The sequence below is a fragment of the Artemia sp. Qi Xiang Cuo genome, chromosome 1, assembly GCF_049724085.1.
Source record: "Artemia sp. Qi Xiang Cuo chromosome 1, ASM4972408v1, whole genome shotgun sequence".
NCBI lineage: Eukaryota > Metazoa > Arthropoda > Branchiopoda > Anostraca > Artemiidae > Artemia > Artemia sp. Qi Xiang Cuo.
In genome coordinates this window covers 14,890,728-14,902,946 of record NC_142794.1, presented here as the reverse complement: position 1 = coordinate 14,902,946, position 12,219 = coordinate 14,890,728, and positions in this window count along the sequence as shown.

Below are 12,219 nucleotides of genomic sequence, written 5' to 3'. Positions count from 1 at the left end.
TTTAAACGAATGTTTTTTGGGGTTTAGGAGTGGGAATAGGTACTTAGGTTATGTTACGTTTTTAATATCTGATATACTTTACCCCCCTCCCTTCTAATGTGCAAATATATAGCCCAAATTTATTTATAACCTATTATATATTCTTCCTATTTTTTTTTATTTCATTAGCATTAAACAAACTTGACTTCTTCACAGTGCCCGCATACTGCAGGAGTACTATTTACTCTTTAGCCTGTTCTGCCACCCCCAAGGAGTGGCACCCGGGGCACTTGCTCCCTCTAGCCTTCTCCCTTGATGCAGCCCTATTAGTACTCTAGTTAATAAGCGAAAGTTTCAATTTTGACTGTTTTCCCCATTCCATTGTCTAATGTAAAAGATATGATCACTCACTTTTCACTTTCTTCAGCTTTAAAGCATTAAATTAACAAAAAGACTTTTAATATTAACTATTAAAAGACTTTTAATGATATTTCACCGACAAAAATTTGAAATCATCTTATAAGAAACATTGTTCACAATAAAGCAAAATGGGATACAGTAATAAAATAGAGATACAATTTTAATGCAAATAATTATTTAATGCACTATTAGACTGTTTATATTACATATAGCCTTACTAATAAAGAGTATATATTAAAAACTCAGGTTATGTAACAGCTAGATAATTAAAAACAATATTATACAATTTTTGAAATGTTGAACATACCAAAAATGGATATTCCATATTTGGTAAATCAACATAGTATGGGCATAGTATAGATTGGAAGATTGCATAAAGGCAGAGTTGCCAACTTGGCATATTTTAGGACCAAAGGACATATTCCTGTGTGCCAGGACACAATGACATAATAGGGGAAAAAAGGGATATATTTGGGACATAAAAGGGACATATTTTGCAAATTTATGACATAAAATAGAATATTTCCCCGCTGGATACATATTTTTCTTTTAAAAAAAATGTTATTTTTCACCAAATCAGTATTAAAACTACTTGTCTAGCACTAAATTTACTTAACTCCTTATTTTCTACTCATGTTTTATAAACGTTATTTTTTTTACAAACGTTTTTTTTCGGAGTTGCTTGCTCTTTCCAGCAGACAGCACTTTGCAAATGGTCTTGAAATTCTTCCATCTATAAACGATTTTATTTCTCCTTGCTTTTACGCTACAGTCAAGATAATAGGTAAGCAGGCACCTTTTTAGTTAACAATTGCTTCCGGCTTCCTATAGTCAGGCAAATTCTAATAGTCAGGTCTGAGACCTACTGAGATTTCTCTGAGACCTACTGGTATTTCTCAGTAGGGGCCTCCCCAGGCCACTCAGCGTGTCCCCAGGTGGTATGTGAAATTCACTAGCTCAGAATTGGGGTCTTAGTCAGTGTTCAGATTGGAGTGTTGGGGCCTGACTATCTGGGCTTTATTTGTCAAGGCCTGAATGCTAAGTGATGGACATGAGCTAGATTGGGACCTCATGTGAAAATGGAAAAAAAAAAATATTGTTGGTATGTGTGTAGTGTAGAACATGCATGGTTACTGCTAGGGCAACAGTCTAACCGTTGACGGTTTTAGGTATCCGTGAATAAGTTCTAAAGCGAGAGTGGAAGTTGGGACAATTTTTGGAGGTGTCCACCTCACCTGCCCAGAGTCTCAGGCAAGTGACCCTAAACTTGAAAAAGTGGAAATTGGCTTAGATTGCTAAACTGAGCTGGGGACAATGAATAGATACTATTGGGAAAGTGATTGGAGACGGTGGGCATCCGTGAACAAGTGCTAAATTGAGAGAGGAATTTAGGACAATATTTGGGGGCGCCCACCCGCCCAGAGTCTCGGGCAAGTGACCCAAAAATTAAAAAAAATTACGAAAAATTCAAATTTTTTCTCAGAATGTGGGGCTAAGCTTAGGCAACGAATAGGTACTATTTGAAAGATAAAGATGGCTTTAAACGATCGTTTGCCTGTTATTTCAAGCAAATTTATGGTCCTATGTCAATTTTAAATTCTTGGTCAGCCTTCTTAAGACCATAGGCGGCTGTGCCTTGTTTGCCTCTCATTAAAGGCAATCTAACGGTCTTATGTCAATTTTTGAATTCTTGATCAGTATGCCTAAGACTCTAGGCAGGCATGCCTTTCCAAAAACTAACCTGACAAGTATGTGTCCAATAAGAGAGTCATGCATACTCCTGCCATTTACCCGTGCCCCAGCCATTTAAACATTTGCCTCTCAATTACTTGAACTATCTGTCTTGGCTTTTCTCTGTCTACAATTACCCAGTGTCTTGATGCAACCTATGCAATTTATTGCAAAATACTTGATAACTTCAATTCAAAATCAACGGCCTACAGATATGTAGGGTACCCCCATTGAGTAGGAGTCACGGACCAAGGGGGGATCCAGTCCCTGGGGGTCCTTAATTGAAACTGGGGCACCCTTGTCCGAGGGCTGTAAATACAGGTGGAGGAGGAATAAGGCCCCTCGGATGTACACTCAGCAGCAAGGGCGCCAATATGAGGGGGAGGGGGTAGGGGGGGCTCCCCCCCCTGGCTGAATGCTGCTGCCTTATTTTTATATTTTTGTTCTGAGATGTCTATTATATAGCATTAAAAGTGCCAATTAGAAGAGGTTCCCCCCTGGAATTCAGCTTATGGGCGCCCATGCTCAGCAGGGCCCACCGGCGTGTGGAAACGTCTCGTTAGTTACAAATCTTCTCCCAGCAATAGGTGAAATTGCATGGTGAAGCAGAACAACATTGTGGGAGGACCTTCTATAGAAGAACAACTGCGGAAGGGCGGAGGATCCAGATTAACGGACAACGGCCTCTGAAAGGTGGTGGAGAGGAGTGGCTTGCCACCACCATCCATTTAGCCAAGAAATCGCCTCTCTAAAATATCATGAAAAAAGGGCTCAGTATTATGCAAACACCCGCTACCGCGTCCGGGGTAACCGACGAACAACCAATTTTAAATGATGATAATGCGATTTTACATGGTACCGCGTCCGGGGTAACCGACGAACAACCAATTTTGAATGAGGATAATGTGATTTTACATGCTCCCGCGTCCGGGGCAGCCGACAACCCTAGGCCTAGGACGACCCCCACCCGGGGTGAAAATCCACACGGTTGTTCGGTTCCCACAAAAACCATATCTCTGTCGTCCATGTCTATGTTCCAGACTCCACCAGAAGTGAGGAAGAATGTAATGAATTCTATTTCACACTACAAAGCTTCATCGACCAAATCCATAGGAAAGACGTACTGATTGTCATGGGGGACTTTAACGCTACAGTAGGCACGAATAATACCGGTCGTCCGATATAATGGGGCCTTTTGGTCACGGTAAACTCAATGTAAGAGGCAAACGATTGCTGTACTTCTACCAAGAAAACGAGTTATTCGTAATGAATACAATGTTCAAACACCGCCATCGACGTAAAGTGACCTAGAGATCCCCAGACGGTAAAACCGAGAACATGATTGATTATATATTCTGATATTGAAGCACTGGAAATCTTCCGTACTAGACACAATAGCATTATCTGGAGCAGACTTCGACTCTGACCACACTCTCCTGATGTCAAGGTTCAAGCTTAGAATGAGAAAATTGCAAAAAGCAACAAAAATCCTAAGATTTCGGGTGGATCTGCTGCAGGATCCCGAAAAAAGGCAGACCTACACTTCCACTCTATCTGAAAAATTTCGAGAGATCCTAGCAAATCATTCTTCCTTGACCACCGCTAATGAGATAGACTCCCTGACCGTGCAGGCCACATCAGCAATTATCGAGACAGTGAACGACGTCCTCGGACGAAAAACCCCCAATGAAAAACATGGATCACAGATGAGATCATTGCCCTATGCGAGGATAAGCGACTTTTTTGTAATTGATCCAACCGTCACAGCCGGGATACTTACAAGCTCCTCAAGAGAAGAGTAGAGCAAGAGATCAGAAAGGTAGTACGTAACCACCTGCGGAAGAGTTGCGAAGACTGCGAAGTACTGTTCAAGAAGGGGAACAGCGGAGCAGTTTTCAGAAGTGTACGCGAGTTAAGCCGGAAAAAAGAGCCGCAAACATCAGTGATCCTGGACAAAGACGGAAATAAGATTAGTGATTTAGAAGATGAAACTTGAAAGATGGAAAGAATTCTTTAACGATAAACTGAATCCACCAGTAGCTGCGGATCCTGAAATACTAACCTGACCAAGAACTCAGACCACCACCCCCACTCAAGCCAGAAACCGAGTTATTAATCAAGTCACTCAAACAAGGAAAAGCCCCTGGCCCAGACGGAGTCACCGCTGAACTCATTAACGTCGGATCGGATGTTGTAACTGATCTGTACTACGCCATTTTATCTGTGGTGTGGGATACCGGCCACGTACCCCATCAGTGGTGCAAGGCTGCCGTTGTAACTATTCGCAAAAAGGGGTCAAAGAAAGAGTTCGGAAACTACTGTCCGATCAGCCTCACGAGCCATCAGTCACGTATCGTGACTGATGAAAAGTCCTACTCCGACGCTTACAAGCAACAACTGCCTTTGCCATTGGAGGATATCAGGCTGGCTTCCGCCCTGGAAGATCCACAATCGATCAGATATTCGTCGTTCGACAACTCATGGAATGTTACATCGAATTCAACCAAGAGCTCTCTACCAACTATTCGTTGATAAACTTCGTCAGGACCACTCCAGGGTTGCATCTTATCACCACATCTCTTCAACCTCTTTCTAAATGTCATTCTGTCACTGATGCAGTCGGAATATGGCGCAACAATAGGAGGTCTGCTGATAGACAATTTTGTCTACGCTGATGATATTGTTGAGCTAGCCAACTCTGCACAAGAACCGCAGGCACAAGCTGATAAACTCTACGATACCACAAACCCGTTTGGGATGGAGATTAATGCCAGCAAGACCAAAGTCTTGGTAACTATGAGACATAAAGTAGACAACCTGCCCATTATCACCATAGGCGGGAGACAGGTTGAAACAGTTGACCAATTCCTGTACCTTGGTAGCCTACTCTCCTCAGATAATTGCCATAGCTCTGACGTGAAAAGTCGACTTGCACTTGCTAGCTCTAGCTTCCGAAGACTAGCCAACCTCTGGAAAAGCAAACACCTAGCCAAAAAACTCAAAATGTGCCTATTCAAAAGATTAATTATCTCCACAGTTATTTATGGATGCAAAACATAGACTCTGAAAAACGAAGACGAAATAAAACTTCTAGCTTTCGAGATGAGATGCCTCCGTTGTATTGCTAAAATCAAATACACTGACCGAATCACAAATGTGGAAGTACGCCAAAAGCTCCAGTCCACTGAAACCACTCTAAGTAAAATCAAGGAGCAACAACTGCGCTGGTTCGGCCACGTCAAGGGAATGGAGCCAAGCCGCCTCCCGAAAATCGGCCTTCGTCAACGAGACCGACAACGAAAACGATGGATGGAGAACTTCTACTTCGACAATGTCAAGATAGCCCAGTTGTCAAGTGTCGCACCAGATAGAGCAACTTACGGAGCCCTTACGCATGATCTAGCAAGAGGAGTGGCCTCAAAACGTCCCATGAGGATGGCCGGGACCTAAGTAAGTAAGTAAGTAAGAATCAAGTATTACTAAATGAAAATGAGAAGTTAGCAAAAGAAAAAAAATTAGATTCTTGATTGTCTGGAATAAATTTTGATATAAATGGATGTACCAAAAAATTAGCTTATTGTGCTGATTCCAAATATATAATAATTTTTAAGTATAGTGTTACCCATTAGTGGGCCTGAGACAATATGCCCAATTTTCGAAAAAGCTGAAAAACACCCCATAAAAGTCAAAGAATTTTAATAGAAATCACGCCATCAGATTCAGCGTATCAGAGAACCCCACTGTAGAGGTTCCAAGCTCCTATCTATTAAAAAGAAATTTTATAGTGTTTGCCAGAAGAAGTATCACGGTTTCGTAGTTATTTGTTGTTGTTGCTTTTTCCAGGGGTGATCATATTGAACCAATGTTACTAGAATTTTGCAAAAGGGCAAGTTCTAACGAAAATTAAAAGATCTAGTGTCCTTTTTAGGTGACCAAAAAATTGGAGGACAACTAGCCCCCGTCCCACGCCTTTTTTCCTGAAAGTCGTCTGATCTAAATTTTGAGATACCCATTTTGTTCAGTATTGTTGAAAGGTACAATAGATATGTCTTTGTAGATGACATGACCCCTCAGAACCACCAGAGGAAGGGCCGCAAGCTATGAAATTTACCCATTGTTTATGTATATTATTTGTTATAGAGAAGTATACCGACATTTTTCAAGGGAGGAACGAGATCTTCTGGGGATTGATATTCTATGGGGAGAATTTCCCATCGGGATGGAAGTTTCTGGGGGTGTGCTTTTCAGGGGAAATTTTACATGGGGAGAATTTACCAGAATTTGTATACAGAATGTTTGTTATTTGTCTTTTTTCTCGTCGTTGACCCCATTGTACATGTGGAGACACTTTGAGGGAATTCTCAAGGGGATGTTTTCAGCGGAGTTGGAATTCTTTTGGGATCTTTTTTTTTGGGGGGGGGGGAGAATCTCCACGGGAGATATTTCCATGGGGAATTGTCACCAGGAGAAATTCTCCATGGAAAATTCTGGGGGATAAACTTTCCAGGGGGGTATTTTCCAAACAGCGATATTCCCCAATGACCTTAAAAAGGATCAGACACTAAATGAATACAAGTCTTTCTTCGAATAAAAGTATGGTAAGGAGTATTTTCAGGCAGAATCGTAAGCAAAAATTTTCTAGGAAGGATTCGCAGCAGGGATGGAATTTTCCGGGGATGATTTCCAGGCGGAAGAATTTTACATGGGAGGAACTTTATACAGAGGAATTTTTCGTGAGGACATTTTCCACAGAGGGGGTGGGTTTACTGGGATCATCTGAAAAACGATCAGAAATAAATACAAAAACAAGTTTTTTCTACCGAATGTAGGAAGTGACATCAAAACTTAAAACGTAAAGAAATTATTCCGTATACGACGGGGGCTACTCCCTCCTAAATACCCCCTCTCTATGCTAGTGTTCGACCTTTTGTCTAATTTTTTTTAAGAACGATTCTTGAAACACAAGGGCCGTGCCACCCTTGGAGTAAGCCCCCCTCCACCCTCGGTGGAGCCACCCCCTCCACACACGTATTTTTTCCCTAGATGCATCCAACAGAAATTTTGAGATAGAAATTTTGTTAAAAATGGTCAAAAGAACATATAGCAATGCCCTCAGCGTTTACACAACCCCTAAGATCCCTGGGACAAGGGTTGTAAGTTATGCCCCAGGGGCATATAAGGTTTTATGGAACGGGTAGTCGTATAAAGTTCAGATGGGGCTCATTTGATTGGAGTTTAGTGCCCTTTATAGTTGTCAAAAGTGATTTGAGGGCAACCCCCCCCCCCGCGCTTATCAGTTCCGAAAATCAGCACCCAATCAGGATTTGTAGACATCTATTTTGTTCAGCATTGTTCAAAGGTTCATTAATTATGCCTTAGGGATGTCACCCCTCCCCCTGATTGAAGGGCAACCCAGCTTACCTAGCGCTCCGCAACGTCGTTTGACTCCTGGATTGTACATTATGACAGGCGCAAGAAATACTCTGATTGGCAAAAAGCTACTAAAAGAAGTGAAAATGCTGACCCTCAGTCAGCCAAATGCCGACCATACCTGTCAAGCGGAACTCTCGTGGGAAGATGAGCCTTAAGCTCCCACAATTAGTTTTGTACTGTTTATATGTTTTTATGACTTTTGTGCTTTAACACTAGTTCATTTTTATGGATGCACTAAATGAATCGTTTTCGTTATATTCCATGTTATCTGACAACTTTGAAAGAGGTTCACAAGTCGTAAAAAAACTAGTTTCTGAGATTTCAAGATAGACATATTATGGACATATTATAGAAAAATTATGGAAATAATTTGGCTGAAGAGGACATATTTTTGGATGCTCAAGGAACATATTCATTGACTAAAAAGTTGGCAACCCTGTATACAGGGCTTCCAGTATCCCCGAATTTTCGGGGGTTTCTCCGAAAATCTAAGTGTTTCCCAGAAAAAATTTGGTTCACCGAGAATAACCCAATGATGTTGTCTTCAGTGACTATCCCAAGCAAATATTACTTTACATACAATAATTTTTCATATATATTTTATTAAATATCTAGGCCTACCTTTACAATTTATAATGCAATCTTTCTAAAACAATCTTCTAACTTCTAAGACAATCTTTATTCCATTTTCTTGCTTTCAGTAAAGCGCTAGTCAATTCTACCTCAAAAATATCTCTATACCTCCCAATAGCAAAAATTAAATTTAAACAGGCAAATTTATTAGTATTTGTTATGTATGCATACATTTTTCGGGGAGGGGGGATTTTCTGCTGGTGGGATTTACTACAGGGATAACTTTTTATGTAGAGGGAAGTCCCCAAGGGGAGAATTTTTCTGGGGAAATTTTACCCTTGGGGAAATTGCCAGAATTCCTATACAAAATTCGTCTAATGTCTTGCTTTCTCTTTGCCGACTCAATTTTAAGCGTAAATATGTTAAGGGTAATTTCCAGGGGTAAATTTTCACCAGGATTGAATTGTATAGAGAATATATCCGTGGGGAGGAAGCATTTTTCTATGGAGGAGTAGCCAGATTTCCTGGCATTATCTAAAAGACGATCAGAAATTAAATATAAAAAAACAAGTTTTTTCAACTGAATGTAATGAGCAACATTGAAACTTAAAACGAATAGAAATTATTATGTATATGAAGGGGTTGCTCTTCCTCAAAACCTCGCTCTTTAAACTAAAATTTGAATTCTGTCTCAATTATTTTATGTTTCAATAAGCACTATTGAGCAAAATTCTATATGCTTATTAGGACGGTAAACGGTCTACATAGTTTTATTTTCAATTAATGGGGATGAAGATATGGGGTTGAATACCCACAAATGACAAATAAGAAGGGCGCATCCCGAGTCTAAGACAAATTCTAATTATGTTTTGATCCAAGACTCATAAGAAGGTAAATGACCAAACACACATAACAAACAGGTTTTTTTTTAGTTTCAAGTGAATTCAATTTCTAGCCCAAAAGTAGCGAGATTTGAAATATTGTAGCCCCGAAACCCGCCTCGCGGGTTTTTAGTCACTTGTCCCACGAAGCTGAAAATTTAATAGCCCAATTGGCGGGAAATAGCCCAACCAGGCAACACAGCTCTTTAGCTCTCGAGCCACGTGATGAAACAGAATATACTTACCAAACTAAGTTTCAGTGAAATTTACTGACTATTTCTTGTGTGTACTGAGTCGCTTGTTTTTATGCTAAAAGAGAAAAAAATACGCCAGGTCTCTTGTTGGCATTGTAAGGAGACCTTAAATTTGTGAAATTTGGTAACTCAGTTTTAGTAAATCTTGGAATTCCCTTTGCTTCAATAGATCAGAAATAAAGCGACCATTTCAAATTAGCTTGAATTTGAAAATAGCTTCACATTGCGTAACTAGTCAAATATCTTGTAGTGACACTTCTTTGTCTAAGAATCGAACGATCTTTGAACCCGTGATAAATATTTTAAGACCTAATTTAGACCAGTTTGGTTATAAAACAAAAAGGAATACAAGGCCTTGAAAGACTGGAAAAGAAACTACTTTTTAACAAAAAGCGCTTGACTGGCTAAGAGAGAGGGAAGGTCGCTAAACGGATCAAATAGCAGAAGGAATATAACTTACGGATGAGAGAAAAATCGGGGTAGTTTTGCCTCGAAAAAAAGGTAGTCCTTTTTGGAACTAACAACGGGTAAGTGTTTTACTTTGTAATTAAGGTAGACTACCACCGTATGTCTGAATTCCCCTTGGAGATAAAAGTTTGAAGATAAAATTAAAATAAGAAGTAAAACTCTAAAAGATTTCTGTCCCTTGGAGATAAAAGTTTGAAGATAAAATTAAAATAAGAAGAAAACCTCTAAAAGATTTCTGTCACTTGGAGATAACTTTATTACGTATATAGGAGACAAGAATAACAAATAGTGCTGAAGTCTAACATTTTACTATAAGTTGGTGATTTGGGTGTATAATCTGGTAGTATTTTCACTTAGCCAAGGCTTGAGCCATTTGGACAAAAACAGCATTTTTAAGGTTAGAATAAGCTAAAATAAATTTCTTCCCAGAAAGTTCAAACTTGTAGAAAAAGCTTCGAATAACCGAGGGTTCAAAGAGGAGAAGAAACCTTAACCAAGAAATCAACGTTAGGAGAGCCTTTCTTGCTTCCCTTTTTCAGCCTAGAGTTCGTTGGAACTTAGCTTGACTTTTATAAAGACCTTATACCCGGAAAATTGGAATTATTGGACAACAACAATACTTCCCCCCTTGTGCAGTCTTCAGACGTTTATACGAAGGAGAACACTGTTCCCTTTTTAATCATTCTTTCATTTCGTTAAACCCGTACGGACTGTACATACAAAGGCGGCCTCAATTTTTATACAGATAGGTTAGGGAAAAAGGGAATAATATTGTCAATCTAAGAATTTCCAGACCTTTATGTCGAGATATATTCAATTGAGAGTTTTCCCTGCTAAAGTTAAAGCTTTGTGTCCAAGGAACACAAAGCCCTTTTCAAGAAATAATAAGAGGATCTATTGGTTTGGGTTAATGTAAATTAGAATAAAATCAAGTATGGTTATTCCTATCTTGGCTCAGTAATAGTTTGAACTAAAGGATTTTAATACCCCTGAATTGAAGTCTTGACTAGCTATTCTAGTGTAACTCTTTTGAGTAGAAACATTCGATAGCCTAGAATTAACTTAATCCTTTTCTTTTCGGTAAAAATTTGTGGATTGAACAAGTAGACCATAGACATCAGACCTAGAAGAGGTTTAGAAGTATTCAAAATAATTAGAATTAGAATATTTTTCCTTTTATCTTCTTTTGTAATAAATATCAGTTGTCACTGAATTCTGAGTACCGATTCTTACCAACACGCCTCAGTTTATAACACGCTACCAAATTTCAGCCCTGATAGTAGGGGCAACCTTACAACTGGTCGCAGCGGTACTCAAGTTCGGTGCAACTTTCGTTTAAGTGAGGGAGGATTAATGGAATTTATAAAATTTGGTAAAATTTAGTCCTCTCTTCCTCACAAGAAAGTGTGTATTCAGTTTTTCAAACCTATCAGACACAGAAAAGTTTGAAAAAGTGTTCATTAAAGAAGTTTTTTGACCTTAAAGAGAAGTTCAGACAGCCTTTTATCTTCCTAAGATTCTTTCTTTCCTTTCCTTTTCTTTCTCTTTGCTACAAGTTCTAGTATCCGAATCGTCTATAATTTATTTAAATAGGGCCATAGGTTAATCATCCTCAAGTGCGTGTAATTATACCATTAGCCTTAAGGGTTAATTTAATTCAAGATATTGAGCTAATTCTTACGTAATTTATAAACCAACTCATTTTAGTAGGTTAAAACAATTTAAAGGTTCAAAACGTTTCCCACATTAAGAGTTTATAAGTATAGAACAATCATGAGTTCAAATAAAAACATAATCAAAGAGTTAGAAATTGCACTACAACAAGCACAGTCCAGAATTAACGCTCTAGAAGGGCTATATGGAGATACCCCAGTCACAAGTAGGTTTCAAAACCTATTAGTGGAGCGAGCACCTTCCATCTCTTTACTAATAAATCCAAATGAAATCCATTCGTGGATTATGAGCCTTAAACAAATACAAAGGAATTTAGGAATAAATGACATTACTATGATTAATCAAGCTATTTGTTATGCACAGGGAGAAATACAAAGATTCGCAGCGAGCTTAGACATTCTTAAAAAGAAAGATATGTCAAGACCAACTAGGGATAATTATTCTAGGTATAAATTTAGTGAAAGAAAAAATGCTCGCATAAAATACTGGACTTGCGGGGGTCCACATAGACAATCGGAATGTGAAAAACCTCCAACTTGTATCCGCTATGGTGAAACAGGACAAAAAGCAAAATATTGTTTAGCCCCAGCACTTATAAACCAACCCCAAGAAAATTTTTAGGGCAATTTTTGCCTAAAACACTACGGCCTCCGAGCAATAGCTAGGGAACCATCATAGGGAGTCATGTACTTCAGAAGGAGGTTGAGAAGACACCTCTCAAGGATACAAAAATGGGTTGCGTCCACCTCTTAAGGATGCAAGAAAGGGTTGCGTCTACGTCTTAAGGAAGCAAAAAAAGGTTTGCA